The sequence below is a fragment of the Rhodnius prolixus genome, unplaced genomic scaffold, assembly GCF_049639745.1.
Source record: "Rhodnius prolixus isolate KJV_2025 unplaced genomic scaffold, Rpr scaffold_10, whole genome shotgun sequence".
In the NCBI taxonomy this organism is placed as follows: domain Eukaryota; kingdom Metazoa; phylum Arthropoda; class Insecta; order Hemiptera; family Reduviidae; genus Rhodnius; species Rhodnius prolixus.
This window is the reverse complement of record NW_027411615.1, coordinates 13,599,575-13,607,895: the sequence shown is the minus strand read 5'-3', so window position 1 is coordinate 13,607,895 and position 8,321 is coordinate 13,599,575.

The window sequence follows — 8,321 nt, the reverse complement described above, 5'->3', positions numbered from 1 at the left end:
AAAGATGAGAGTCTCGGTTATTTTTCTTTTTTGCCATTTATTAAAGTAACTTTATGAAACTATGGCAGATCAATTACCTAGACAACCATGGTTTATAAGGGAACTGTCACTAATAAATGGGTTGTTACGACAATAGGCAGGCTGAGAGCGAACCACGCGGTGTGCGGTTCGTATCTTCACAGGATCAACAAAAGATCTTCTCCTCTTTGCGTAGATTGCAATGAGGAGGAGGATTTCAAACATATAATAATGATATGTCCAAGTTATGTGGTAGAAAGGAAACGAATGTTTGACGACTTATACAGGTATTTAGATGCACCATTTCGCTACGAAGACATAATATTCTCCACCAACATCTATGTGCTTAAATCTATAGCAGAGCTAGCAATGAAATATGGGGTGTATTTAAAAGTTATAGCCGATTAGAATGAATGGTAGAAAATGATTAGAGAAGGATTACGTGATTTTAATTTCGGTTAAGCTATAAGGATGGCAGGAGTATCCATTAGCTGTAGTTTATGTAAATAGTTGGATATAGTAGAGGGATGAACGTGTGAAGCGAATGTATTTGTAGGTAAGAACGGAGAGTGAGTGATATTCTAGTGATAAGCACCTAGACGATGCTGGCTGTATGGCGAAAGCCAATGCCAAAACAAAAAACAAAAAAAACTTTATGAAAACCAAATAAACCGTTTCTTGTGTTCTTGGGTTCTCTTTCTGCTATTGGGTGTAATTATAATTTAAAAATTATCTTAAAACTATAGGGAAAAGTCACCTAAGTCTTATCGGTGCTTAAGTCGTACTTCAATAATTTCAAAAGCACTTTTCTCGCCATACAATTGGCAACAGTGTAATAGTTATACTCTAATAGGCAGTGGCATCTGCGTTTCAATGAATTTAGACTGTTTTTAGTTAACAAATTATTTCATGAATTGATAATTGATAATTTCTCTGAAAAATCGAATGATTGACGTCAAAAAATTAATTATTTACATTGATAATGCTTAACAAATCGTTGTAATTTTCAAAGTACAAATATGTGTTTTTCGTTTCTCTTTTAAACATGTTTTATGTTTTACTCGACTACTACTACACCTTATAAAAGTTAATTGGAAATTCGCCATTTTTCGCCAATCAATTGGGTACCATTTTGAAGATTTCAACCAATCAGGCGCCTATTAAAGCGATAATTATAACACCACCAATATTTCCGGTAATCTGCTAATGCTAATGTTAGTTTATAATATGCGTATTAAATATACATTAACACCATTCAGTATTATCCCAATAATATAGAATTATCGCTAATCAGCTGATAATAATGTTAGGTTCTAATATAATACCATTACAGCTGTAATTTTATGCAATAACAGAAAATTTAATTGCTAACATTTTAATTATATAAATAGAAATAAAATTTGGAAATTTATAAAAATGAGAAATTGTTCGCACCAAATATTTATACGGTTACTATTGCTTCTGAAACCTTCTTTTTTTTAAATAAAATGAAATAAAAAATATTTCATAATAATACTAAATAAATAAATAACTTCCATGTTTGTGCACAAGAAATAAGTATATTGCAACTTATGAAGTTGTCACAAGCAGGCCGTGGCTGTTCTCATAATATTACATGAGCATTGTAAATGTATCGGAAAATAAATATCTTGTACTGAAATTATCTTAATTTGATATCAAATAATATTAAATTTGCAAAGCCATCAAGATGTTGCCAATTTCCTTTTCAGAAAATTGGATTTAAAAAAAAGAAAATATACATATTATTAAATATTTTATCGCAAATAAAAATTAGTTCTTAACTTATTTATGGTTGGAAAGAGTCCGTTAGTGAGTTTCCCTCATTAAAATTAGAACGAAAACGAGCTAATTTCATTTATAGGATGAAATTACTCGTAACCATTTCAACCTTAAAAGTGAAAGCCAAGTTTTTTGATGAAAAAAGCGATCTTAAATTTCAGAGCTACATTTAATTGAATTTTAAATTAATACTTGGCGACAGCGAAATTCTAATCAAATGCCATTTTAAGATTCCTTAATTATTTTATATTTAACTTCCTTAATTTTTTTTTTTTTACATTTAATTAAAAGATTTTTTAGAGCATGTTAATTTTAATGAAGTAGTCAATTTAACTTGGGGTAGCAGTTTGCTGGTTAATTGCATTTACCGAATACAGTAACCTGTATTCTAGTCGTTGCCTGACCTTAGAGTTTCTGTTCTGGCAGGTTCTTATAGATTAATGTCCGGTGATAGGGCAGTGTTGTCAGGAGAGATGACTGTAGCTGGACCAACAAAATAAACTACTGGTACTGAAATGTTGATTTGGTGGACTTGAAAACATTTGAAGGACGATGATCTGTATTTTCCTGTATATAAACGTAGTAAAAAAATAATCTACATGACTGCTGGATCTGGTAAGGACATGTAGCATCGATCTGTGGGGAGCAACTAAAAAGTCAAATGCAGCTCTACTTGAAGCGATGTAGTCGCTTATACTTAGACTTATGTCAAATGCGCCTGATTGTACTTTTACTGATGGTTTTAGGATTGAGGTGCGGCTAAACAATAAATTCAAACACAAATATTGTTTCATCTCACCAACGTTTCGGTAAATCTATTACCATCTTCAGGGTATTGTAGAATTTGTGGAGTTTTAACTTTAAGCTATATCATCATAACTAAAATACAGTAGAACCTCGATTAACCGGGCTGACCTCCAGCTATACCCACCTCGGAAAACTGAAATCCCGGTTAAACCGAATGCACAGTATTACATAGTAATACATTACTGTTTCGATGTCGATTTTATCTTCTATAGATAAACAAAAATACGTTTACGTTTATCACCAGTTTTCTTAACGGATTCCATTGCGTAAGTGAAATAAAAATTCGACCGAAAGGGGGCAAACGAAAGATGTTTTCTGTAGGACGAACTGATTAACACTGAAGACTAGCTTAAGATTAGGCTGCTCTCTGGGAAGATTAAAATAATGCCAGTAATTTTCCACAAAAATATTACATATAACCGTGAAGTTGAAAACCAACTATTTACGACACGTAAATCCCATGGTCTTTTGTATGATCGTGGTAAATCCTAAGAAATTCAGTACTAATTGCACCATATTTTGGGTTTTTAAATACATACATACATACATGACCCTTCAAGAAAATCAGGTAAAAAAGAGTTGCTGCCTCGCCTACAATTATATTACATCGGAAGACAAAAAATTTTCCTGTCGCCACCGAAAATTAACTTTTGTTTCGGCGCCGATCCAGGTGTTCTTATGATGACTCAATATAATCATCGGTTAATCCGAATCCCGGTTAATCGAGGTTGTACTGTAAAACTGTTATTATTGATTGACTGCACCACAAAACTCCCAAAATCATCAATTAACAACGGACGAAAACCAAAACTATCATTGTACTTTTACTGTTGATTATATTAAGTATCAAACCTGACAGATTTACAAATATACCTTATGAACACATGAAAATAACAGACCGCCATTGCTTCCATAATCACCTAGCTAAGAACGACGACAGACTCAGTTTATTGTGAAGATAGACACACTACCAAACAATCCAATTCACTGGAGGACCTGGTCAAGACGTCTTCTGCACTAGACAGACTGGCGTAACACAAATTAACTCTCTGACAATGCACAAAACTATATAACAATGGTTTTCTATTTCTTTATTTGTTTGGGCTGACCTATTTTTTTTTTTTTTTTTTAAATCTACAATACATTTAAACAATTACAATTATATTGTAACTGCATCTGCATCAAAATAACTGCATCACCTATAGTGACCTTTTCATCCTCCCTAACCTCCAACAAACTAGGTGTCAGTTTAAATTATTTTCTGCCAAACATCAGCCGCATTAATGCGGTAATGGCCACTATATACATTGTAAATTTGTCAATCAATAACAGAACAATATGACAACCAATCCCTCGGGGTAGCTAGATTTCAGGCTAGTTTGTGAATTGTAACCTAAATATTGTAGAGTGGCTAGCTACATGGTCTGTGCGTGTCCCACCTATGCAAACAGTATAATATAATTTCCATGATCGTCTGATTTAAGAGCATATATAGTCAGATCTAGGATTATTTTGTATTTTGCCAACTATAACCTTCGCACATGTACCAAAATTAATTACATAGTTTTTAATTGAATGCGAGTGGTTAATTCAGTTTAATATGTTCTCCTTTTATCTCCTGTGTTAGCCCTTCATGCTACCTTCATTTTAATTAACCCAGCTGTCTCAAACATTTTGTTTTAATTCAGCGTCCTAATTAAATATTTTTTTTTGTATTACTTTAAAAAAATGTGCTAAAAATAATTCATAAATTCCTTCATCATGTTTACAGAGTTGGCTTTTGTGTATAATGTGGTCGATACAGTAAAATAAAACAGGTTTACCTGGGCTTTGTTGAACTTCAAAAGGCGTTGGACAGAGAATTCAGACTGTGGACATCATTCAGTAAAACGCAAGTGAATTAGGCTCTCATTCACCAGTAGCATAAAGTCTTTTACGCTAGGGGCAGAAATTACTTCAGAACTTCCAATTTTAAACTGACGAGTCCTCAGTAAATTGTTATTTTTATGGATACGAGTGTGGCTATTAAATAACGAGACTGATGCTGCTACAGAAAAACTATGCATGCGCCAAATCGAAAGCTGTGCAGCGTAAAACCTACTCTTTCGATTGCAGCGTCTCACGTGTTTGTAGAGAAATCTGTCTGACCGGAACCGTCGTTTGTGTAAGTGGTGTTAGTTTCGTTTTGCCGAAAACATGATACTACACATGTAGTAGAGCAACGAATTATCGTGAAATTTCACATGAAACTTGGTAAAACTGCTACTGAAACTTATCTTTTATTAAAAGAAGTTTATGGCTAAGAATGTAAATCACGTGCGCGAGTTTTTTGAGTGGTTCAAGCGTTTCCAAGATGGCCGGAGAAGACGTCGGAGATGATGACCGCCCGGGTCGCCCTTCCACGTCCAAAACGGATGAAAATATCGACTATAATTAATAAACATTACTACCGTGAGCTGCTTGCTCAACTCCGTGAAAGAGTAAGGAAAAAACGATCCGTTTTGTAGAAGAACAAGTCATGGGTTCTCTATCTAGACAACGCGCCGGCTCACACTGCATTGAATGTCAAGACGTTTCTTGCCAAGTACAACATCCCAGTTTTAGGCCAACCGCCTTATTCGCCTGACCTGGCCCCATGTGACTTTTATCTGTTCCCCAAAATCAAATCTACATTAAAAGGAACAGGATTTCAGGCCGTTGAAGTTGTGAAAGAAAAAGCGGCACGCGTCATGCAGGAACTGACACAAAAAGACTCCCAGCACTGTTTCGAACAATGGTAAATTCGCATGGAGCGTTGTAGGGATAGGGGAGGAGTGTATATTGAAGGTGATAATAACTAAATATGTACAAATTTGAAATAAAATGTTTTATAGCAATAGTCTCGTTATTTAATAGCCACACCTCGTAGATAGGGAGTTGCAAGAGTATTAATCGAAAAAAAAATCAGCTTTCAAAAAAGGATCGTAAATGCAGGTATAAAGCTAAAGTGCATATCCAGAACAAAATAGAAGAAGAACATCTCCGAAGAGGACGAAGTATTTAGAAGGTTCCTGGTTTCGAGTATCTGGGAGTGCAAATAAATGAAAGCGGAAAGTTAGACGTGGAAATTATTGCAAGGATGGCCGCTGCTATGAAAGTTTTCTCCCTCATAAACACAAAATTTTAGTGGAAAATGGCCAAACAGACGAAAATGGGGTTGTTAACATCTAAAAAAACCAGTCACTTCCAGGTTATGGAAATGAGGTTCAGGAATATGGTAAAGGGCAGAACCAAGAGTGAGCAGTAAGGGCAACGTTTAAAAGCGAACCTCGTTTTTCAAATAACTGAGAAAGGAAGGAATGGATCATGACCGCTCATAAGAGCCACGAAGTTGAGAGAGATTCGAAAATGATCTCGTAAAAACGTTTCGAATGCAGTACTAGGCCGTCATGCGAGTGTTCAGAGATTTGTTTCTTTTAGACATTAGTGACGCACTTACTTAGTTGAAAGACTGTAAATAGGCTACAGTAAAGCGTTTACGGTAGATAGAATCATGTTCAGTAAAGCAATACACGTGGGATAGCTACCTTTATTAACAATGTTACTACATTCAAGCAATAATCCTCAGGTCAACATTTACCATGTACTGGAGCTCAAACAGTCCCCCTAACTCCAGCACAAGACCTATGTGGTAAGCACACTATAAGCGTGCAACAGTTCCCTACTAAGCTGAAGGTTGCACTATTGAGTGGCATTCTTTTCTAGGTCTATAATCTTGGGGTACTCTAGTTCCTTTACGCTGCTAATCTTCTTAAATTGAACCACAACTGTTTTTTTTTTTAAAGTATCAGAGAAAGGGAAAAATGTTGAGTTCGATTTATTCCACCCTTTTAAACGATTCCAGAGCTTAAGTTATTGGACAAAGCTTATTTTAAACTTCTTTTTTTTTTTATTCTTTGTATTATCCATTGGAAAACCATATGTTCCAGGCTTACCTTTCATGAATAGACGATACTGCAGGTAAGAAGCCATATGTTTGCTGCAAAAGTATACAATTATTTCTTGAGGCATTCGACAAAATTCAGTATACATACTTGCAAAAGTATTGCAAATAATCGTCATAGAGTTAAATTTATACTCTTTGGAAAATAAATGCACAAATAGACAATTTCATTAGGCCAATGCTGGGAATATTATTTACTTGTAATTAAACACGTATTATACTTGCTCACTGAATATCATTTGAAAAAATGGCTAAAAACCAAAAAATATATTCATTATCCAATTAAGCATGTCTGACGTGTATACACGTCAAACCAAATCTCTATTACAGTGCGTTCGACGTGCATACTCGTTGTTAAAAATATAAAATTGCCATTAACTATAAAAACTCGAAATTTTAATAGAATACAATAAGAATATTATTTGGTGGGATGTTTCCTTTATCTTACCAATAGAACTGCCAAGTATTTTATAAGGAGAAGGGAGTCAGCCAAATGATAAGTGGTTGGGTACATGTTTGGTCTCCGCATTAGAGATTGGGAATTAGGCACACAAATAAAAGCTCTCAACCCTAATGCAATGCCGGTTTTACCTTAGAAACGAGAATTCAAAGCTCTTTTCTTCCTTGTAAAAGCTCTTGCGTCCCTAGTTAACTAGAGCAATGCATAACGTGAAGCGGTGTAAGATTTTTGAATGAGCACAGAATGCTCTGTAATCTCAAACCCCAGAGATTGCAGAAAAAGTGCTTGCTATTGTTTCAAATGTTTAAACATTTTTACCGTGATTTTAAGCAAAATATTATTATTATTTTTATTGCGAAGTATGGTCAAAATTCTTTTTCAATACTAATTGCCTATCGTACAACTGAGGTATGTGTACTTTACAAGTTATGTACCTCAGTTATTGACGCGCCTTAACCAGTTAAGCGTGTTTGACGTGAATACACACTATAAAAACTCGAAATTTTAATAAAATACAATAAGAATATTATTTGGTGGAATGTTTCCTATATCTTACCAATAGAACTGCGGTAGGAGCCAGCCAAATGATAAGTGGTTGGTACATTGTTTGGTCTCCGCATTAGAGATTGGGAATTACGCACACAAATAAAAGCTCTCAACCCTTGTGCAATGCCCTTTCTTGCCTTAGATAGTGGTTCAGACCTCAGTAAGAGCATGATTTCATTTTGCACAGAATTCAAAGCTCTTTTCTTCCTTGCGCAAAGCTCTTGCGTCCCTAGTTAACTAGAGCAATGCATACGTGAAGCGGTGCAAGATTTTGAAAGAGCACAGAATGCTCTGTAATCTCTAGCCCCAGAGATTGTAGAAAAAGTCGCTTGTAAGTGACTAATTACGACGTTGTAAACTTTTGGTTGTTTAGCCCTGCGTTCGACGAATTTACACGTCATTGTCTGATTTTAATTCCGCACACTGGGGGGGGGGGGGGGGTTTCAAAACTAAATCCCTCGCTTAACTGGTTAATTGAATGAATTGACTTATTACGAATAAAACTCTATCAGTTTAAAAAAACGTGAAAGGAAAAGAATGACTCAATCAATAACAAGATTTTACTTAACTACTGAATGGAAATTATTAACTTTCTTCAAAAAATTAGTTTAAAATCGATTTTAAAACTAGGCATTTATCAATCGAAACTAACAAAAACTATACGTGCCAACTAAACAAAGATCTACCCTAAAAGTTGGCAGGTCTTTT